This window comes from Cervus elaphus, chromosome 13 (assembly GCF_910594005.1).
Source record: "Cervus elaphus chromosome 13, mCerEla1.1, whole genome shotgun sequence".
Classification (NCBI taxonomy): Eukaryota; Metazoa; Chordata; class Mammalia; order Artiodactyla; family Cervidae; genus Cervus; species Cervus elaphus.
The window spans coordinates 10399027-10423047 of NC_057827.1; the positions used below are offsets into that span (position 1 = coordinate 10399027).

Below are 24021 nucleotides of genomic sequence, written 5' to 3' on the forward strand. Positions count from 1 at the left end.
TGCAGTACTTTCACAGCATCATCTTTCAGGATTTGAAATAGCTCCACTGGAATTCCATCACCTCCACTAGCTTTGTTCGTAGTGATGCTTTCTAAGGCCCACTTGACTTCACATTCCCAGATGTCTGGCTCTAGGTGAGTGATCACACCATTGTGATTACCTGGGTCGTGAAGATCTTTTTTGTACAATTCTTCTGTGTATTCTTGCCACCTCTTCTTAATGTCTTCTGCTTCTGTTAGGTCCATACCATTTCTGTCCTTTATTGAGCCCATCTTTGCATGAAATGTTCCCTTGGTATCTCTAATTATCTTGAAGAGATCTCTAGTCTTTCCCATTCTGTTGTTTTCCTTTATTTCTTTGCATTGTTCGCCGAGGAAGGCTTTCTTATCTCTCCTGGCTATTCTTTGGAACTCTGCATTCAAATGGGAATATATTTCCTTTTCTCCTTTGCTTTTCACTGCTCTTCTTTTCACAGCTATTTGTAAGGCCTCCTCAGACAACCATTTTGCCTTTTTGCATTTCTTTTCCATGGGGATGGTCTTGATCCCTGTCTCCTGTACAATGTCACGAACTTCCATCCATAATTCATCAGGCTCTCTATCAGATCCAGCCCCTTAAATCTATTTCTCACGTCCACTGTATATTCATAAGGGATTTGTTTTAGGTCATACCTGAATGGTCTAGTGGTCTTACCTACTTTCTTCAGTTTAAGTCTGAATTTGGCAATAAGGAGTTCATGATCTGAGCCACAGTCAGCTCCAGGTCTTGTTTTTGCTGACTGTATAGAGCTTCTCCATCTTTGGCTGCAATGAATATAATCAATCTGTTTTCAGTGTTGGCCATCTGGTGATATCCATGTGTAGAGTCTTCTCTTTTGTTGTTGGAAGAGGGTGTTTGCTATGACCAGTGCGTTCTCTTGGCAAAAGTATATTAGCCTTTGCCCTGCTTCATTCCGTACCCCAAGGCCAAATCTGCCTGTTACTCCAGGTGTTTCTTGATTTCCTACTTTTGCATTCCAGTCCCCTATAATGAAAAGGACATCTTTTTTGGGTATTAGTTCTAAAAAGTCTTGTAGGTCTTCATCGAACTGTTCAACTTCGGCTTCTTCAGTGTTACTGGTTGGGGCATAGGCTTGGATTACCGTGATATTGAATGGTTTGCCTTGGAAATGAACAGAGATCATTCTGTCATTTTTGAGATTGCATCCAAGTACTGCATTTTGGACTCTCTTGTTGACTATGATGGCTACTCCATTTCTTCTAAGGGATTCCTGCCCACAGTAGTAGATATAATGGTCATCTGAGTTAAATTCACCCATTCCAGTCCACTTTATTTTATTATTTTTTTTCCACTCCATTTTAGTTTGCTGATTTCTAGAATGTTGACATTCACCCTTGCCATGTCCTGTTTGACCACTTCCAATTTGCCTTGATTCATGGACCTAACATTCCAGGTTCCTATGCAATATTGCTCTTGACAGCATTGGACCTTGCTTCTATCACCAGTCCCATCCACAACCGGGTATTTTTTTTTGCTTTGGCTCCATCCCTTCATTCTTTCTGGAGTTATTTCTCCACTGATCTCTAGTAGCATATTGGGCACCTACCAACCTGGGGAGTTTCTCTTTCAGTATCCTATCATTTTGCCTTCTCATACTGTTCGTGGGGTTCTCAAGGCAAGAATACTGAAGTGGCTCGCCATTCCCTTCTCCAGTGGACCACATTCTGTCAGACCTCTCCACCATGACCTGACTATCTTGGGTGGCCCCAAACGGCATGGCTTAGTTTCATTGAGTTAGACAAGACTGTGGTCCTGTGATCCAGTTGGCTAGCTTTCTGTGATTATGGTTTTAGTGTGTCTGCCCTCTGATGCCCTCTCGCAACACCTACCATCTTACTTGGGTTTCTCTTACCTTGGACGTGGGGTATCTCTTCACGGCTGCTCCAGCAAAGCGCAGCCACTGCTCCTTTCCTTGGACCAGGCGTATCTTCTCATGGCCGCCCCTCCTGACCTTGAACGTGGAGTAGCTCCTCTCGGCCCTCCTGCGCCCGTGCAGAAGCCACTCCTTGGAGGTGCAGTAACTCCTCTCGGGTGGGCCCCTGACCTCCGGGTTGGGGTAGTTCCTCTCGGCCGCCGCCACCGAAGTGTAACATATTCAGGGTCTGTATACTGATATTTGCAAAATTCCAAGAAATAGAAAAAGACTTGAAAAATAGGAGATAAGTCCTATGTTCATGGATTGGAAGACTCAACTTAGTAAAGATGTTGATTCTCTGCAAATTGATGTCTAGTTTTAATAAAGTTTCTGTCAAACCACCACTGAATTTTGTTTGTTTTTGTGGACATCAACAAGCTTTTTGTAAAATCTATATGGGAGGGTATGGCGGTAGAGTAGGTAAAACAACTGTGAAAAGAATAAGGTGGGAGGAAAACCTTTGCCTGATACTAAAGCTTACTATATAGCATTACAGTCATCAGGACAGAGTCGTATTGGTAGAGGGATCTCTGTGTGTCTGTGCGCTCAGTTGCTCAGTCATGTCTGAGTGTTTGTGACCTCATAGACTATAGCCCACCGAGCTCTTCTGTCCTTGGAATTATCCAGCCAAGAATACTGGAGTGGGGAGCCATTACTGATAGCTTACCGTGAGCGGTGTTGGATTCGTGACCTCCGAAGAAGAGAAATTAGCTTTGGGACCAGAGATGAGGCTTCAGGCACTTATAGCTTCATGTGGCAAAAGTTTCATTACAGTGAAAAAGGGACAGAGAAAGCATCTGACACAGAGAGTGCCCCACCTGCCAATCTCATCAAGGCCTTTTATATACTTTTCAGTTGGTACTAACAATAGAAAGGTCTTACAGACCCACTCCCACAGCATGTATCTTAAGATAACAGGATTAGTCAGAAGGTTCTTAAAGAAAGAGAAACGTGTCCTCCAGCAAGATACATTGTTGTTATATAACTGTTAGTACAGAGTTTAAGGAAAAACATACTCCTGAGTAAGATGAGTTGTTTTATTGTGTAATCATTAGCTCTGGGCTTAAAGAAAGTTAGTCTTAGAAGAAATAGATTGTTGCCATAACAACTCAGAGTTTAAGGAAAAAAATCTTACATGACTAAGAAGAAGGAGTGTAGGAAAAAAAAGTTTGTCCTTTACTCCTCTTCAAGAGTCCCAGACTCCTTAGTCACATACCTAAGAATTAGCTCTCTCATTCCCTTCTCCAGACGATCTTCATGACCCAGGGATTGAACCTGGGTCTCTGCATTGCAGGTGGATTTTTTACCATCTGAGCCACCAGGGAAGCCTGTCAAGGGATAGACACATAGATGAATGGAACCAAAGCGAGATCCCAGAAATTTATCTACACAAATATGTCCAACTTATTTTGACAAAGGTGAAAAGCCACTCAAACAAGGAAGGATAGCATTTTCAAGAAACTGTGCTAGAGAAACTAGACATTAAATGAGCCTCAACCCAACTATCATGGCTATATGAATCACAGACTTAAAAATGTAAACTAAAAACTGTTAGAGAAAAAAAAATGGGAGAAAGTCTTGAGGCAGTCTTGTGCTGGACAAAAAATTCTTATACTTGACACCAAAAGTATGATCCATAAGAGAAAAATATTGATAAATTTTACCTCATCAAAATTAAAATATTTCCTCTGTAAAAGACTTTGTTAACAGGATGAAAAGGCAAGCATATCTACAGAGTAAGAAGAAGTATTTGCAAATCATAATATTTGACATGGGACTTGTATGCAGAATATACAAAGAACTCTCAAAATTCAATATCAAAAAAACAATTGAATTAGAAAATGGGGAAAAGTTATGAACAGATATTTCTATTCATGAGGATATATAGATGGAAAATAAGCACAGGAAAAGATGTTCAGTATCAATAGTCATTTGAATTTACAAATTCAAACCACAATGAGATATTACAACATTCTTCCCAAAATAATTAAAATAAAAAACATTGATAACACCAAATGCTGGTGAAGAGGCAGAGAAACTTCATCACTCATTTATTGCTTGCAGGAATGTAAAATAACCATCCACTCTGGAAAACAGTTTAGCAATTAAAAAACAAAAAACAAACTAAAGAGGTAACTACCGTATGAATCACAAACTGCACCTGAGCATTTAGCCCTGAGAAATGGAAGCTTCAATTAACACAAAAATGTATATATATGTGTGCACAGTAGATTTATCAATAATAAGTCCAACTGGAATTCCATCACTTCCACTAGCTTTGTTTGTAGTGATGCTTCCTAAGGCCCACTTGACTTCACATTCCAGAATGTCTGGCTCTAGTTGAGTAATCACACCATTGTGATTATCTGGGTCATGATCTTTTTTGTACAGGTCTTCTGTGTATTCTTGCCACCTCTTCTTTTTTTTTTTTTAATTTTTCATTTATTTTTATTAGTTGGAGGCTAATTACTTTACCATATTGAAGTGGGTTTTGTCATACATTGACATGAATCAGCCATGGATTTACATATTAGGTGGAGAGGGAGGTGGGAGGGGGGATCGGGATCGGGAATACATGTAACTCCATTGCCACCTCTTCTTAATATCTTCTGCTTCTGTTTAGGTCTCTACGATTTCTGTCCTTTATTGAGCCCATTTTTGCATGAAATGTTCCCTTGGTATCTCTAATTTTCTTGAAGAGATCTCTAGTCTTTCCCATTGTATTGTTTTCCTCTATTTCTTTGCATTGATTGCTGAGGAAGGCTTTCTTATCTCTCCTGGCTATTCTTTAGAACTCTGCATTCAAATGGGTATATCTTTCCTCTTCTCCTTTGCTTTTCACTTCCCTTGTTTTCACAGCTATTTGTAAGGCCTCCTCAGACAGCCATTTTGCTTTTTTGCATTTTTTTTTTCTTGGGGATGGTCTTAATTCCTGTCTCCTGTACAATGTCATGAACCTCCATCCATAGTTCATCAGGCACTCTGTGTATCAGATCTAGTCCCTTAAATCTATTTCTCACTCCCACTGTATAGTCATAAGGGATTTGATTTAATACTGGGCTGGAGGAAGCACAAGCTGGAAACAAGATTGCTGGGAGAAATATCATCAGATATGCAGATGACACCACCCTTATGGCAGAAAGTGAGGAAGAACTAAAGAGCCTCTTGATGAAAGTGAAAGAGAAGAGTGAAAAAGTTGGCTTAAAGCTCAACATTCAGAAAACTAAGATCATGGCATCCCGTCCCATCACTTCATGGCAAATAGATGGGGAGACAGTGGAAACAGTGGCTGACTTTATTTTTCTGGGCTCCAAAATCACTGCAGATGGTGATTGCAGCCATGAAATTAAAAGATGCTTGCTCCTTAGAAGGAAAGTTATGACCAACCTAGACAGCATATTAAAAAGCAGAGACATTACTTTGCCAACAAAGGTCCGTCTAGTCAAGGCTATGGTTTTTCCAGTGGTCATGTATGGATGTGAGAGTTGGACTGTGAGGAAAGCTGAGCCAAAAAATTGATGCATTTGAACTGTGGTATTGGAGAAGACTCTTGAGAGCCCCTTGGACTGCAAGGAGATCCAACCAGTCCATCCTGAAGGAGATAAGTCCTGGGTGTTCATTGGAAGGACTGATGCTGAAGCTGAAACTCCAATACTTTGGCCACCTGATGCGAACAGCTGACTCCTTGGAAAAGACCCTGATGCTGGGAAAGATTAAGGGCAGGAGGAGAAGGGGACGGCAGAGGATGAGATGGTTGGATGACATCACCGACTCAATGGACATGGGTTTGGGTGGACTCCAGGAGTTGGTGATGGACAGGGAGGCCTGGCGTGCTGCGGTTCATGGGGTTGCAAAGAGTTGGACACAACTGAGCGACTGAACTGAACTGAACTGAACTCCAACTGGGGCCAAGAAGAGGAGGTTCATCGCTGATGGCATCTTCAAAGCTGAACTGAATGAGTTTTTCACTGAGGAGCTGGCTGAAGATGGGTACTCTGGAGGTGAGGTCCAAGTTACACCAACCAGGACAGAAATCATTATCTTGGCCACCAGGACACAGAATGTTCTTGGTGAGAAGGGCTGGTGGATTCCAGGAATTGACTACTGTGGTTCAGAAGAGATTTGGCTTCCCTGATGGCAGTGTAGAGCTTTGTTTTGAAAAGGTAGCCATGGGAGGTCTCTGTGCCATTGCCCAGGCAGAGTCTCTGTGTTGCAGACTGGTTGGTTCTCCTCCTTCCCGTGCAGAAGGCCTGCTATGGTACGCTGCAGTTCCTCGTTGAGAGGGGCCAAAGGCTGTGAGGCAGTAGTGTCTGGGAAACTCTGAGGACAGAGGACTAAATCCAGGAATGGCTAAATCCATGTGGATGGCCTCATGATTCACAGTGGGGACCTGCTAACTACTGTGTTGAGCCTGCTGTGTGCCATGTGCTGCTCAGACAGGGTGTGCTGGGTGTCAAGGTAAAGATCATGCTGCCTTGGACCGAAGTGGTAAGACTGGCCCTAAGAAGCCTCTGCCTGATGACGTGAGCATTGTGGAAGCCAAAGATGAAATACTGCCCACCACCCTCATCTCTAAACCAAAGGGTGGGAAGCCTGAGCCGCCTGCATGCCCCAGCTGGTACCCACAGCAAATAGGTCTCCTTGGCCACTGGATCTGGAGTTTGGATGCTGCTCTATAAAGATGTTTAATAAAAATTTTTTAAAAGAAAAAAAATAATAACTCCAACTGGAAACAATTCAGTTGTTCTTCAATGGATGAATGGTTAAACAAATTTGCACATCTGTATCATGGAATTCTATTCAGTAATAAAAAGGAATAAATTATACACAACAACCAGGATAGATCTTAAGGAAATTTTGCTGAGTGAGAAAAACTGATCTCTAAAAGTTACATACTGAATGATTCCATTTCTATAATATTCTTGAAAGTGACAGTTGCTCAGTCGTGTCCGACTCTTTGTGACCCTATGGACTATACAGTCCATGGAATTCTCCAGGCCAGAATAATGGAGTGGGTAGCCTTTCCCTTCTCCAGGGGATCTTCCCAACCCAAGGGATAGAGCCCAGGTCTCTTAAACTAATGTAATCATAGACCTGAGAAACAGATGAGTTGTTTCTAGGAGTTAGGATTTGAGGGAGGGTTGGCTCCAAAAGGGTAGCCCAAGGGAGCCTTGTGGTGACAGAGCAGGATCTCAAGATGCTAGATGCACAAAGCTCCTATGTGACAAATTTCATAGAACACACACACACACACACACACACATACATGCACATGATAGTTTGTACAACTGGCAACACCTTAATAAACTCTGTGGGTTGTACTAATGTCAGTATCATGGATTTGATATTATAGTCATGAAAAATGCTACCTTTGTGGGATTAGGGGTACAAAGTACAGAGGACCTACTATATGTTTTTCCCTACCTACTGTAAATCTTCTTCCAAATTAGTTTCTTAAATTTCCTTGTCACATAATTCCAGCTTCTGCATCTTCTCAAAATTGGTGTTTGTTGATTGTATTTTCTCATTCAAGTTGAGATTTTCTGACAATGATTTTCAATTGAATCCTGAACACTGTGAGTATTATGTTATGAGACACTAGCTTTTATTCAGATCTTCTGTCTTATCAATGCCTGCTTACTGCCTCCTGGAGGTGGAAGTCCAGCGACCCTACTTTGCCTGTGCTGACACCCAGGGACAGAAGGTGCCCCGTTACTCAGGGTCCCCACTAGATGTTCGCTGACGCAAATACCACCCTGGTGCTTCTCCCACTGACACTGCAGAGTGGGATAAGGACTCACTGTTGTTGGGAGGCCATAACAGTCTCTGACGCCACCAACCCCCTGGGCGGGAGTGTGTCTTGTCACAACTTGTGAGCGTCTAGGCCCCTCTCATATTTTGGTGACAGGAGTAGGGTGAGGCCCTTGTTTTTTCCACGGTGCTTGACTGGAGTAGGGGAGTTGTCACCTAGAAGTGTTCCATCTTGCTAGACTGCCCCTTCCCTCATGTTCTAGACAGAGAGAGCAAGCTTTATGGAGGGCTGTCTGTGTCACTGTTATTTCTGGATTGCCGGCTTCTCCACCTCCCACCGTTGGACACAGGAGGCGAAAGAAAACCCGATGAGCCTGCCTCTGTGTTGTTCTTTGGTCCTGAGGTCCCAGCCAGCCTGACTGCTTTTCTCACCTCTCTGCGTCTTCTTGCGCTTATTTGATGTATAATATCCAGAGGTTTTAACTGTGCTTAGTGGGAAGAACAGGGAGAAGTGCATTTACTCCATCTTTTCCAGAAGACTTTTGTTTAATAAGTTAATTCCATTTACTTTATTGATATAATATTTATATTTGTTATAAATTCTCTGTAATCTTATTTTCAGTTTTAAAAAAAGTTGTATTGGGGTATAGTTGATTTTAGTTTCTGCTGTAGAGCAAAGTGAATCAGTTTTATATATCCACTCTTTGAGATGTTTTTCCCATATAGGTCATTACAGAGCATTGAGTAGAGTTTCCTATGCTATATAGTAGTTAGCTATTTGGGCTTCCCTGGTTGGTCAGATGGTAAAGAATTTGCCTGCAATGCAGGAGACCTGGGTTCCATCCCTGGACTGGGAAGATCCCCTGGAGAAGGGAACGGCTACACATTCCAGTATTCTGTCCTGGATAATTCCATGGACAGAGGAGCCTGGCAGGCTATAGTCCATGGTGTCACAAAGAGCTGGACATGACTGAACAACTTTCACTTTCACTTTACTGGGTTGGCCAAAATGTTTGTTCAGGTTTTTGTATGATATTACAAACCTGAATGAACTTTTTGGCCAACCCACAATATTTTATATATAGTAGTGTGTATATGTCAATCCCAATGCCCCATTTTATCCTTCTCCCCCATTCCCCTCCCTGATAACTATAAAATTGTTTTCTACATCATGACTCTATTTCTGTTCTGGAAATAAGTTACATTGTGCATTTTTTTAGATTCCACATACAAGCAACAGCATATGACATTTTTCTTTCTCTTTTGACTTACTTCACTCAGCATGACAGTCTCTAGGTCCATCCATGTTGCTGCAAATGGCATTATTTTGTTCTTTTTATGCCTGAGTAATATTCCATTGTATATATGTACCACATCTTTATCCATTCCTCTGTTGATGGACATTTAGGCTGCTTCTGTCTCCTGTCTACTGTAAATAGTGCTTCAGTGAACATTTGGGTGCATGTATCTTTATGAATTATGATTTTCTTTAGATTTATCCCTGGTAATGGGATTGTGAGGTCATATGGTACTTCTGTTTTTAGTTTTTTTAAAGGAATCTCTATAATGTTCTCTATCATGGCTGTACCAATTTACATTCTCACTAGCAGTTTAGGAGGGTTCTCTTTTCTCCACACCCTCTCCAGCAAATATTGGTTGAAGATATTTTGATGGTGGCCACTCTGGTTGTGCTAGTGGTAAAGAACCTGCCTGCCAATGCAGGAGACTTCACAGACGTGCGTTCCATCCCTGGGTTGGGAAGATCCCCTGGAGGAGGGAGGGCCTGGCAACCCATTCCAGTATTCTTGCCTGGAGAATCCCATGGACAGAGGAGCCTGGTGGGCTACAGTCCATGGGGTCGCAGAGTCAGACACTGAAGCAACTTAGCAGGCATGTACGCTCTCTGGCCAATGTGAGCTGATACCTCATTGGCATTTTGATTTGCGTTTCTCTCCTAATTAGTGATATTGAGCATCTTTTCATGTGCTTTATGGCTGTCTTTGGAAAAACATCTATTTAGATCTTCTGCCCATTTTTTGATTGGGTTGTTTGTTTTTGTTATTGCGCTGCATGAGCTGTTGTATATTTTAGAAATTAATTCCTTATTGGTCACTTTCATTTGCAGATATGTTGATTGCCTTTTCACTTTGTTTATGGTTTGCTGAATTCTCCCTCCTTTCCTATGTTCTGTTAAAAAAAAAAATTTAATAAACAGAAACCTCAATTAAATAGGATAGGAGACCAGAAAGGGGAGCTCTCACATCCTATGATGACAGCAGAGCCCAACAAGAAGAAAGACCCGGTAAGAACTGGTCAAATATTTAAACTGCACAGAAGAAAATGCTAAGCTAAAAATCAGTGAAAAAACGGAGAGGATACTCCTGCAGTACCTTAGTGTTGAGACAAAGACCCACCAAGCTCTCAGAGGAAAGGCCAGAAGCAGTTTCCATGTTTACACTCTAGGACCTGAGGTGAGCCAGATTCAGACTGATCCTTAAGCTGCTCACAAGGGATATGCTTTAAATATAAGCACATAGAAAGTTTGAACTAGAAGCATGGAAAATAATTTACCACAGAAAAATTTTCCAAAACTAAAATGCAAATTCACCATAGTGGAAGACTAAAATTCACCTCTTTTAATAACAGAAGCAACAGACCACAAAATATTTAAAAAAAGATTCACGTACAGATGATCTGAATAAGACAATCAACAAACTCGATCTAATTAACACATAGAGAACATCTGGTAAAGTGTTAACATTCTTGTCAAGTACACAAATCACAATCAACTATATGCTGGGCCAGAAAGAAAGCCACAGTATATTTCTTTGTGACAGGACAGAGTATGTTCTTGTTCATAGAAAACAGTAACTATAGTATATTAGAAAGTGTCCAGCTGCCTAGAAATTAAAGACTATAGTTATAAATAACCCAGGTTAAAAAATTACAAACGAGAACTTGAACATATTTTTAAACTAACTGGTTTGTTTATTTTGGCTGTGCGGGGCCAGTCGTGGCTGTGTGCAGACCCTCTCTGGTCATGCTAAGTGGGTTTCTCATCGTGGGGACTTTTCTTATTGCGGCACCCGGGCTCAGCTGCCCCGAGGCATGTAAGGATCTTCCTGGACCAGGGATTGAACCTGTGTCCCCTGCACTGGCAGGCGAACTCTCAACCAATGGACCAGCCAGGAAGCCCTGAAAATAGGTAAAATGAATGATAAAGCAGGGGCTGAAGGACAAAGGCAGATGAAACAGAACAGCCCACAGTTCTAGGGACCTATGCCACACTGCAATAGGACGTGAGGCTAGTGTATCGGCTAGTGTCCAATCGGGAACAGAAACCATACGTGATTTAAACAAGGGACGTTTAATATAAAGCTATACTATTAAGCCATGGTAAAAGAGAAAATATAAATTACAGCGGAGACCTAGGACTGAGGAAGAGTGCCCAAGGGGGAATAAACTTGAAAGTGTTATCAACCATGGTCCTTGGACTCTAATCAGTAGAAATGAAGAGGTCCGATGAGCAATTCAGGTAAGACTTCACTGTGAGAACATGTTAACAGCTGCCTAACTGGGTCTTGGAGGAGAATGGGCTGGTTCTTTAAATGGGCTGAGGGTGGGGACATTGGTGGGTCTGTCCAGAGGAGTGGTTTAGGTGGTCTTCTCACACCCTCGGGGCGGTGTTGTAAACAGGAGTCATGCTCCTGGCACTTAGAAGAGGCCGTTGATTTGTGGCCTTTTGGAATGTTATTGCTCATAATTGCCGCATTCGCACCCGCATACGGTTATTTTGAGTCCCTTATAGCTTCTTGGTACTCCATTGCTGGAGGCGACATCTGTGTGCAAGTGCAAGCGCTTCAGGAGAGGGTCCCAGGTCCCAGCCTACCTCCCACCCCTGGTGGAGAAGTTGCCGGCCTCGCCTAGAGCAGAGCTGGACCACAGTTGCTGAGCCAGCAGAAAGCAACCCTGGGGGCAGACGAGCCACAGCTGGAAGTTGGGCGGGAAGCGTGCGAGAGGAGCGGAGGCGCTGACGCAGATGGGAGGCCAGGACTGCGCCGGCTCCAAGAGAGCCTCGGGGAGCAGGCCCGGCTGGGGTTGCCGAGGGAAGCGCGTGCTGGGCGTGTGGCTTAGGTGAGCATCGCTGGGTGCCCCCCTCGCAGTGCTGACTCGGTGCGCAGCCCCTGGAAGCAGCAGCACCGCCCCTTCCCATGGTGGTCTCCCTCCAGCTGTCTCTCTGCCGAGAAAGGTTACTGTCTGTCTCTCGCTCTCTTTAGTCGCTCAGTTGTATGGACTCTTGCGACCCCATAGACTGTAGCCTGCCGGGCTCCTCTGTCCATGGGAGTCTCCAGCCGAGAAAACTGGAGTGGGTTGCCATTTTCTTCTCCAGGGGATCTTCCCGACCCAGGAATCGAACCCAGGTGTCCTGCGTTGCAGGTGAATTCTTTACCGACTGAGCTATGAGGAAGCTGAAGGTTACCATGGTGCCCCCTTAACGGGAGAGCTGCTTCAGAAGCTCTGTCTGCGGTTTCAGAGAACACTGCAAGGTGCACCGGGGCTCAGAGGCCTGAACTGATAACTGGTACCGTTATTTACTTTTGGTAAATAGTACTGGTTCAATTGGAGATATATATGGAAAATGTATCTTTGCCCATTCTTGCACTATGTGCAAAATTAATTCTATTGACAATGAATCTAAATGTTAAAGATAAGAAGGAAACATGGATTTTTAGAAAGATTTCTAGATTTCAGAGCGCTTTCTAGCTTTTCAGAATGTTTTCTAGATTTTAAGAAGAAGACATAGGCTATATCATCATTACTTGGTAATAGCCAAGTATTTCTTAAGAGGATATGAAAAGCACTAATAAAGGTGACATTTTTTAAATTGGACTATGTTAACATTTAAAACACCTGTTCTTCAGAAACCTGGTGGCTCAGTGGTAAAGAATCTGACTGCCAATGCAGGAGACACAGGAGACAAGAGGTTGGATCCCTGATCCTGGAAGATCCCCCATGCGGCCACGCAAAGTGACTAAGCCCCTTCACCACAGCTTTTGAGCCTGTCCTCTGGAGCCGGGAGCTGCAGATGCTGAGCCTGTGTGCTATATCTGCTGACACCCGAGTGCTCCAGAGCCCACGCTCTGCAGGAAGAGAAACCACTGCAGTGAGAAGCCCTTGCACCATAGCTGGAGAGCAGCCCCCACTTGCTACAACTAAAGAAAAGCCCTGGCAGCAACAAAGACCCAGCCAGTCAGAAACAAATGAATACAGTGACCCAGTTCCATGAGCAGACCTGGGCTCAGAAATGACAGGACTTGGCCTAGGAACTTTCCTATTTCATCCTGTGAAGCTTGTACTAATATCACCAAAGTCATCCCTATCACCATATATTTTTATTTGAAGATAAATAAAATTTCAAGTTTATTTTCTCAACATAGGTGAGTTCTATCTGAAGGAAATCCTGCTATTGGGGACTTACAGGGAAATCTGGACAATTTCCAAACTTCACTCTGTAAAAATTTCCCTTGCAGCTTTCCCTTTAAAGGGTCATAGTCCCACTCACAGTTCAGTTAGGAAGAATTCGGTCTACATGCAGATTTTTCAGAAATATTCGGATGCATCAACCTATGTACACCTTTGTTCTGATCCCTTTTTTTCTCTGTAGAGTATCTTCCATTCTAAAAATAAACCACATGGTAGTATGAGATTGGTTTCATCACTGGGCACAATATTTGAATCAATTATAACAAGATAAGTAGTAGTTACAATCAACTTTATTGTTGTATTTAAAAAACTGTCCTTTTACACGAGACAAAGAGCATGGGCTCAGCTTATGTATTAATATTGGCTTGAACACATGTATCTAATTTAATTCCTTTTCAAAAGTCCACTAAAACTAAAATAGCAGATTTCTTTAAAAAAAAAAAAAAGACATAAACCCATAAGATGGGGAGAGCTAGATAGGCACCATTTTGGAAGCTGAAAAACAAATGAACAAATCAAAACCAATTTAATAAGCACACGAGCACTGAGCCCCTAGAAAGCAGTGGGAAAAACTAAGCATTAATTTGAATTATCCTGCTGAATCTTTAAAATGCACAGGAAATGGCACCATCACATACCTCTGGAGCTAAAAGTGAGAAGTGTGTGTGTGATTTACTTAGTCGTGTCTGACTCTCTGAGATTCCATTGACTATAGCTGGCCAGGCTCCTCTGTCCATGGAATTCTCCAGGCAAGAATACTGGAGTGGGTTGCCATCCCCTTCTCCAGGGGATCTTCCCAACCCAGGGACTGAACCCAGGTCTCCTGCACTGCAGGCATCTTTACCATCTGAGCCATCAGGGAAGCCCCAAAGTGAGAAGGATCTTACCCTAAAATAAAGATAACATGGGTGAATGATCTGAGAGCAGTTTCATCTCTAGATCCTTCTTCCCACTCATGTTCCTGAGCACCCCTATGGAATTCTGCGTGTTTATTCTCTGGAGCAGGTAAAACAGAGAGTCTAGAAAGGGAGCATCAGACTAGAAACAGGCTTAAGTGGCCGTGTGCACACGGAATGGTAAATGCAGAGGCAAGGTTTGTTTCCTGCCCAGAGTGCTGCAGCCAACCTCGCCCTCCAGACTCTCTTAGAGAATTCTTCTCTGAAGAATCTAACCAGCCCAACAGGAAAAGACAAGATACTGACCTCAGAAGCTTCCCCAAAATATTCCTGTGATACCACTGAACAGTGATGTTCAAAGTCAACAAGTCCTGCCTACAGACCCAGAGTTTCAGTGATCATTTTAGTTCCTCTTAATTAGAAGCAGATGAGGGAACATCATCAGACATCTGAGAAATACCTCAGAGAGAGGTATATTAGTTTCCTAAGACTGCCATAACAAAGCTGTTTAGTCTGGGTGCCTTACACAACAAAAATTTATCTTCTCACATTTCAGAAGACTGGAAGTCTAAGATCAAGGTGTCAGTGGGGTTGGTATCTTCTGAGGCCTTTCTCCTTGCTTGGAGATGACCATCTTCTTTCTGTGTCTTCACAGGATCTTCCCTCTGTGTAAGTCTGTATCTTAATCTCTTATAAGGATACCAGTCATGTTGGATTCAGCTTAGTTCAGTTACTCAGCCGTGTCCAACTCTTTGCAACCTCATAGACTGCAGCACACAGACTTCCCTGTCCATCACCAACTCCCGGAGCTTGCTCAGTCTCATGTCCACCAAGCTGGTCATGCCATCCAACCATCTCATCTTCTGTCATGCCCTTCTGCCTTCAGTCTTTCCCAGCATCAGGGTCTTTTCCAATGAGTCAGTTCTTCGCATCAGGTGGCCAAAGTATTGGAGCTTCAGCTTCAGCATCAGTCTGGATTCAGATTCAGCATCAGCTTCAGCATATTGGATTAGGTCATCCTAATGACCTCTTTTAAACTAATATCCCCTTAAAGACTCTATCTCTAAAGACAGTCACATTCTGTGTTAAGACTTCAACAGATGAATTTGAAGGGACACAGTTTAGCCCGCAATAAGATGATAGGGACCAAGAGAAACCAAATGCAGCTGAGGGAAACCCTGTGCAAGAACAAGAAACCTATTAATCTTAGAGATGTAAGAGAAGAGATTGCATCCATTAAATAAGAACAAGATACCATTAAAAAGAAATATTCAGAGAATGGGAAAGTGTTCTTGAAAGTTAAAAACATAATAGCTGAAATGAAAACAGTAATATTGGTAGTATACCAACAATAGTGTTGGTAATATTGGAAGATAAACTCAAGGAAATCTTCTAGAAGGTAGAGTAAAAAGAATTGGAAAACAGGATGAAATATTTAAGAAAATGCTAAAAACCAATCCAGGAAGTCCAATATCCAAATAGTAGGATTTCCATAAAGAATGTTCAGAATAAACAAAGAGAGGCAATCACCAAGAAAAGAACTCATGAACTACGAGAATTCCCTTCTGGCTAAATTGTAAAATGTCTCAAAGACCATCACTCCCACCCTAAAAATGAGAAGAAGCAAGATAAGCTACAAAATAATGGTTTAAAACCATGATTTTTAAAAAGCTGAAGTGCCTGTGTGTACAAGAGAGATGAACAAAATTCTAGAAAGTCCTAAGTCCTTTTTAGGAAGGAAGATACCCACAGCTGATTTCATCTTGGTTAGAGCTGTGGGAGGAGGAAGAGTCTTCCAGACAAATTTAATATCCATATATCATGGTCACTTACATACATGGTTAATTACTTTAAAAAATCTAGGTGAGAGATCAATTCAATGGGGAAAAGAGCTTTTTCTTGCCTTTTTAAAAAACAATTGATGCTATGAAAACTAACCAGATGGGGAAAAGATAAACCTTTTCACACCAGAGACAAAAATTAATCTGAAATGGGTCATAGATCTAAATGTAAAAGCTAAAACAATAGAACTACAATAAAAGAAAAATATGCTTATAACTCTAGTGCAGACAAAGATTTTTAGGTTGGACATGAGAGACACTAGCCATGAAGTAAAATATTAAATTAAAAGTCTCTGCTTACTAGAAGATACCAATGCAATAGCTGAACACAGGAAATGTCTCCAAATATCTCCAAGAGAACTGATAAATATACTAAAGCATATTTATACAATGGAATCTACTCAGCAATAAAGGAATAAAACTAGAGATACATGCTACACATGTATGAATCTCAAAAATATTATATTGGAGAAAAGACATCAGATGAGAAAGATACATATTGCATATGAGACCATTTATGTAATGTTCAAAGATAAGAAAAAATTAAGATCATAGAAATCCGAAAATGGTTGCCTCTGGGATAGGGGGCACTGACTAGAAAGGGGGAGTGATAGAACTTTCTGGGGTGATAGAAATGTTCTATATCATGTTTGGCAGTTACACAAGGGTATTACATTGTTCCAAAATGAACACAAGATTTGTTCACTTTATTGTTTGTAGTTACATCTCATCAAATTGTACTGAACTCTGAGCAAACTGGGAATATAAAAAAATTTCCATAGCTTGGTAAAAAATTTCCCTAGCTTGGTCTACAAACAGCTACAGCTAACATCATACTTAATGATGAGAAACTAGCTTTCCCACTAAGATCAGGAACAAGGCTAGGATATCCCATCTCACTGCTCCTTTCAACATCATACTAGAAGACCTATCTATTGCCTAAGACAAGAAAATAAAATAAAAAGTGTATAGATTGAGAAAGAAGAAATAAAGCTGTCATGGTTATGTATTGGTAGAAAATAAAAAGAAAAAAAAAAAACCCTCAGAACTTATAAGTGATTATTACAAGATTACAGGGTATAGGTTTAATACACAAAAGTCAATCAGTTTCCTATATAATAGTAAAGAATAAGTAGAAGTTGAGGTTAAAACTCAATACCATTTACATTAAATCTCCAAAATGAAATACTAAGGTATAAACCTAACAAAATATGGATAAGATATTTATGAGAAAAACTGTAAAATTCTGATGAAAGAAATAAAAAAACTAAATGAATGATATTCCATGTTCATACCTCTTAGGATATGAAGTGAAAGTCGTGTCCGACTCTTTGTGACCCCATGGACTATACAGCCCATGGAATTCTCCAGGCCAGAATACTGGAGTGGGTAGCCTTTACCTTCTCCAAGGATATGAAGGGAGACTCATTATTGTCAAAATATCAGTTCTTCTCAACTTGATCTACAGATTCAAGGTAATTGCAATTAAAATCGCAGCAAGTGATTTTGTCACTATTGACAAATTGATTTTAAAGTTTATATGGAGAGGCAAAAGACCCAGAATAGCCAATTCAGTATTGAAGGAGAACAACTTTGGAGGGTTGACTCTACCTGACATCAAGATTTACTATAAAGCTACGGTACCAAAGACAGCATGCTGTTAGTGAAAGAATAGATAGTGCAACAGAATAGAGAGCCCAGAGATATATTCACACAAATATAGTCAACTGATCTTTGACAAAGGATTTAAGTTACTAGGATGAAGAAAAGATAGTCTTTTCAACAAACGGTACTGGAACAACTGTATATCCACATGCAGAAGAATGAATCTAGATACAGACCTTATATCTTTCATAAAAATTGACTCAGAATTGTTGATAGACCTAAATGTAAAACAAATAAAAACTATAAACTTTTTAGAAGAAAGGGAAAGTGTTAGTCGCTCAGTTGTGTCCAACTCTTTGCGACCCCATGGACTATAGCCTGCCAGGCTCCTCTATACTTGGAAATCTTCAGGCAAGAATACTGGGATGGGTTGCCATTTCCTTCTCCAGGGGAATTTCCCAACCGGGGATCAAACCCAGGTCTCCCACTTTGCAGGCCAGTTCTTTCCTATGTGAGCCACTAGGGAAGGGGAAGGGGAAACTGTTAGTTGTGGAATGTGGGATTTAGTTCCCTGACCAGGGATTGAACCCAGGCCCCCTGCATTGGGATTACGAAGTCTTAGCCATTGTACCACAAGGAGATCCCTTTAGAAGATAACAGGAGAAAATCTAGATGATCTTGGGTTTGGTGGTGACCTTTTTAAGACTCAAAACCAAAAGCATGATCCATGAAAGAAATACTTGATAAGCTGGGATTCAGTGAATTACACACTTCTTGTCTGTGAAAGACAGTGTTAAGAGAATGAGAATTCAAGCCACATACTGGGAGAAAATATTTGCAAAAGAAAAAAAAAAGCCCCACATCTGATAAAGGTCTGTTACTCAAAACATATGAAGAACTCTTAAAATTCAACAATAAAGAAAGTAAACAGCCAGATTTTAAATGGGTTAAAATCTTAAATCCTCACCAAAGAAGATATTCAGATGTCAAATAAGTATGTGCAAAGATGCTCCATATAGAGGTCTCCACTAGAATGAAGTAATCAGGGAAATGTAAATTAAAACACTGAAATACCTCTACACACCTCTTCAGTTCAGTTCAGTCGCTCAGTTGTGTCCGACTCTTTGCGACCCCATGAACCGCAGCACGCCAGGCCTCCCTGTCCATCACCAACTCCCAGAGTTTACTCAAACTCATGTCCATTGAGTCAGTGATGCCATCCAGCCATCTCATCCTCTGTCGTCCCCTTCTCCTCCTGCCCCTCAATGCCTCCCAGCATCAGGGCCTTTTCCAATGAGTCAACTCTTTGCATGAGGTGGCCAAAGTATTGGAGTTTCAGCATCAGCATCAGTCCTTCCAATGAACACCGAGGACTGATCTCCTTTAGGATGGACTGATTGGATCTCCTTGCAGTCCAAGGGACTCTCAAGAGTCTTCTCCAACACCACTATTTGTGTGGAGAGGGGAGGGCTATGAGAGAATCTCTGTATTTTCTGTTCAATTTTGATGTGAACTTAAAACTGCTCTGAAAATGTAGTCTATTAAAAATGTGTTGAACTAAAAAACAAAATGATTCCAGAAAACTTCTCTGAACTGAAGGATAAGTGCTGTACGAGTGAAAGGGCCCACCCGGTGTTTTGCACAAAGTGTGAAAACAGACCCACACCGAGGTGCAAAATCATGAAATTTCAGAGCACTGTATGGGTCAAGAGATAAAAAGCAGGTAACATACAAAGAATTATGAATCAGAATGACCCTGGACTGCTTAACAACACTGGACATAGGATAATAGGGTGACAATGCCTTCAAAGTTCTGAAGAAAATTACCTTCAACCTCAAGCTGTATACCCAGTCAAACTGTCAAATAGGAAAAAGCAAAAAAAATATTTTTTCAGATACACAAGTTCTCAGAACTCTCTCTTATGTCTCTGCATGCTTCTTAGGAGACTACTGAGGATGTGCTTCACCAAAATGAGAGGAGAAAGCAAGACAGAGGAAGATGGGAGTCAGGAACCAGGACATCCCAGAGAGGAGACTGGTGAAAGGGTGCCCAGAGGGGCATTTTCAGGGAAAGCTGCCAGAAGGAGAGCTGACTACCAGACGCAGCATGTGACTCAGGAGAGACTGTCATCACCACAGTAACACCACTGTAGTACCTCCATAACCTCAGCACAGGATACCCCAGAGTGAGGCCCAAGCTCTTACCTGTTCTTCATTTGCTCTGACCGTGTGCTGACTGGGGCTTCCCTGGTGGCTCAGAGACTAAGAAATCTGCCTGCAATGCGGGACACCGGGTTCAATCCCTGGGTCAAGAGGATCCTCTGAAGGAAGTGGCAACCCACTCCAGTGTTCTTGCCTGGAGAATTCCATGGACAGAGAACTCTGGCGGGCTGTTGTCCATGGGGTCCCAAAGAGTGGGACTTGACTGAGGGACTACCACTTTCACATGTGCTGATTAAATTCCTGCTCCCCCTCCATGCCCTCCTGCCTGGATCGGCTGAAGACACTCATTTCACCCCACAGAAGTGTTCTCAATTTACTCCTAAGATTTGGAGATAGATTTGTCAAAAACTGCTAGCCTGCTAAAGTTTCATGTGAAACTAAGGTCAGGGGCAGAAGATGAGGGAAGATGTGAAGCTGTGAGGCTGAAAAATAAGGGGCAAATTCCTGCTTCTTTTACCTTTTGTTTTATTCAAGCCCTCTGTGGATTAAATGGTGTCCGCTGATTCAAATGTTAACCTCATCTGGAATCACCTTCACAGACACACCTGGAAACAATTTTTAATCTGGGTGCCCCTATGGCAGTCAAATTTGACACATAAAATTAACAAGGGGGCTGCTAGCAAACTGGCCTGACCTTGGTCCCAGAGGGAGACATTATCTTTATTATCCTGGTCAGTTCCAAGGATTGTTTGCTGTGCAAATATCCTTTAAAAGACAGTCTTTTTTTTTTTAACTTCTTGTAAAATTTTATTTATTTTTTATTGAAGGATAATTGCTTTACAGAATTTTGTTGTTTTCTGTCAAACCTCAACATGAATCAGCCATAGGTACAAGTCTAGGGCAAAAGTGATCAATGACTCTTGACAAGACTTGCAGAAGTGAAAAAAGGCCCCTGGTGGAATTCTCTTCCAACAGCTGTGGCAAGCCTAAAAATAAGTTACTAAGTATCCCATTCCGTTCTCTGCATAAGACTGACAGAAGACAAATCCCTGCCCATTGGAGCCATTCTAGGTATACTGGAGTGTGGGGAGACCTGTTTCTAGGACTTGATCATAAACTTGCCCTCATACTTTCCCAGAAAATGCCCTTGGGAAACTCTCAGATGAGCTGAAATCAAACCAAGACTTGGGGACACTGTTCAGTTTCTTTTTTCTGGAAAGCCTTTTCCTAGCAGAGGTTCTACTGGTATTCAGTTTCCCCACATTCAACAATGTATTACTTGGGGATACATATGTTGACTTAAAAAGAAAATACAACCTGTATGTTGAGAATTATGTTTTATTCAGCAGACTTTCTGAGAACTTCACCTCCTATGTCAATCTTTAAACTTGCTTCATTGGCCTAACTATTGCCCCAAGTAATTGTTGGTCAGGTGTCTCTGTGTCATTTTCTTCTGACCTATTAAATGTCTGTTTTACTTGTCCCATTTAAAAATAACCATTTAGGGACTTATTTGGCGGCTCAGTGGTTAAGACTCTGGCACCCCCAGTGCTAGGGGCATGGGTTTGATTCCTGGTCAGGGAATGAAGATTTCCCCATGCCACAGGGTGCAGCAAAATACAAATAAATAAATTTTAAAATGAAAATGAAAATAATCATCTAAAGTTTTAAGGGGATAAGTCCCCTTAAAATTTCTACCTTGTTGGAAAGGAATCTCTAGACCTTCCCTACATTTTTTTTCTGTTAATCAACCTATATAACATTAATTATTTAAGGATTATTTAATGATTATTTACTAGCATCTGTAAGACACATTGAGGGGAAGAGGAGAACACAACATTTCCCAAACTGGTTTTCCTGTTTGTTTTAAACTAAGGGAGTTCTAAAAAAAAAAAATAAATAAAATAAAATAAAATAAATAAATAAATAAACTAAGGGAGTTCTTAGGTTAACCATCATATACATATGTGTGTGTGTGTGTGTGTGTATATATATATATATATGTATATGGCTTCCCTGGTGGCTCAGTTGGTAAAGAGTCTGCCTGCAATGCAGGGGACCTGGATTCGATCCTTGGGTCGGGAAGATCCCCTGGAGAAGAGGATGGCAACCCATTCCAGTATTCTGGCCTATAGAGAATTCCATGGACAGAGGAGCCTGGTGGGCTACAGTCCATGGAGTTGCAAAGAGTTGGATATGACTGAGTGACTTTCACACATAAAATAATACACTTTTATTTTCCACCTTTTGATTTTTTACATAGTTACCAAAAAATTTACCAATTTTCCCCAATTAAAACTCTCTCCAATTTAAAGCATCTATTATCTGGCCACTAATGAGATATATATTAATAGTGACTCAAACCAATCAGACGCAAGAGGCTTCCCCACAAGAGAAAGGGGAGGATGCTGTCTAAACAAGACCCTAAGAGAGTTTCCTCCCAAAAACAGTCTAAGAAAGTACAGGCCTTCATTATACAGGCTGGCACAACGAAGGTTAATATGACCAAAAAAAAAAAAAAGCCTGAGAGATTGTCTGCCAAATGTACACCATACCTGTACATTTTGGATGACAAAGACCAAGTTTTCAAAACATAGCTACAAAAACATGCATGCATATGCATGCGAACACACACACACACACACACACACACACAATGCTGGCAGATCAAGTAGAACATTTACATTTCAAAGGCACAGGAAGAGAAACACAAGTTCCCCCAGAAGGGCTTTTGTTTTATTTAAGGTCAATATTCTGAAAAGATGCTTTCATCAAGCTGGCTTTTTAATTTAACTGTGTATGCAATAAAAGAGCCCCTGGCTAGGGTATTTGTCGGAGGCTGGCAATCTGTTGTTCCTTTTTTGCCTTGTTTTGAAAGCTTTATTCCCCATTCAGAGGTTGATTTGTTGAAATAAAATTGCTAGTGTAGCCAATTTAAGGAAAAATGACAGGCTGGTCTTCCCTTAATTACCATCCAATCCTACTCAGGGTTCTTTCAACTGAAGATGAAACTGTTGCAGGAAGGGTGACTCCTTCCAGGGCCTGGAAGTGGGCTCTTATCTAACACTCTGAAATGGATTGTCCGAGGAGACACATGTGCTGACAAAGCAAGAGACTTTACTGGGAAGGGGTGCGCGGGCGGACAGCAGCAGGTGAGGGGACCCAGGAGGACTGCTCTGCCACATGGCTCTCAGCCTCGGGTTTCATGGTGATGGGGTTAGTTTCCGGGTTGTCTTTAGTCAATCATCCTGACTCAGAGTCCTTCCTGCTGGTGCACGCATCACTCAGCCAAGATGGATGCCAGAGAGGATTCGGGGAGGTGGCCAGACATGTGGTGTCTCCTTTTGACCTTTCCTGAACTCTTCTGCTGGGTGGTGACTTATTAGTTCCGTGCTCCTTACCAGGACCTCCTGTCATAAAATAACTCATGCAGATGGTGGCTCTGGTGCCTGGCCAGGGTGGGCGGGTTCAGTCAGTGTGCTTCCCCTAACAACTCCCCCCAAGAGACTTCATACTCAAGATACTTCTTGGGAACTGGGGCAGAGGTCTCTTTCTTCTGTAACTTCTTCCTGCTGTGCATGAGCATAGACCTGCCTAGCAGAGCAGAAGTCTCTCTTAACCTAAGTCAGGGTATTCTTTGCCTGAAACCAGCATTCATCCTTGTAGGAACAGCAATTTAGCCTGAAACTGTTGGCCTCTGTCAGAGATGAAACAGACAGGGACCAAACAGGAGGCCTAAACAGATGGTGGTCAACATTGGGTCCCAGAAACAGAAGGCAGCATTTGGGTGAGGGCTGCAAGGCATGTGACCTTGTTCTGATTGGCTGGTGGTGAGGCAACAGAGCGGTGCTCCAGGAAATCTTGTGCTCAACCTGAAGTTACCATCCTCCACCTGGGTGGGGGCCCCTGTTCTGCAGAAGAACTCAAAGATATTGTTATATTTGCATATTTCTTGAGTAGGAACCAGGACCCTGCCTCAAGGCTGTACCACCAATAGATTGTTCCTCTGTTTCTGTATCCCCTAGCTTCCTTGATTAGCAACTGTTTAAATCTACACTTTGGAACTCAGGGAAGGTCAAGGAGGCTGAATGAAGCCTAGATCCTACAGACAAGAAATGGAGAGCACAGAACAGATCTGTACTCTAGAGTCCCATGGATTCCTGCTCAGTTTTAATTCAGGGAACTGGGCAACTATGACTGTGCTAACTTCCTGTCAAAATGGGGCATAGGACTGCCTCAGCTGGGAGAATAGACATTGAATTGGAAGTATTCCTGAGTCCCAAGTCCTCGATCTGAGTCTAATATC

At 41.9% G+C, this 24021-nt stretch overlaps 1 pseudogene; it reads left to right on the forward strand.

Annotated features, from left to right (window-relative positions):
* The first annotated feature begins 2380 nt into the window (after positions 1 to 2380).
* LOC122707023 lies at positions 2381 to 11678 on the forward strand (annotated as a pseudogene).
* Positions 11679 to 24021: the final 12343 nt, after the last annotated feature.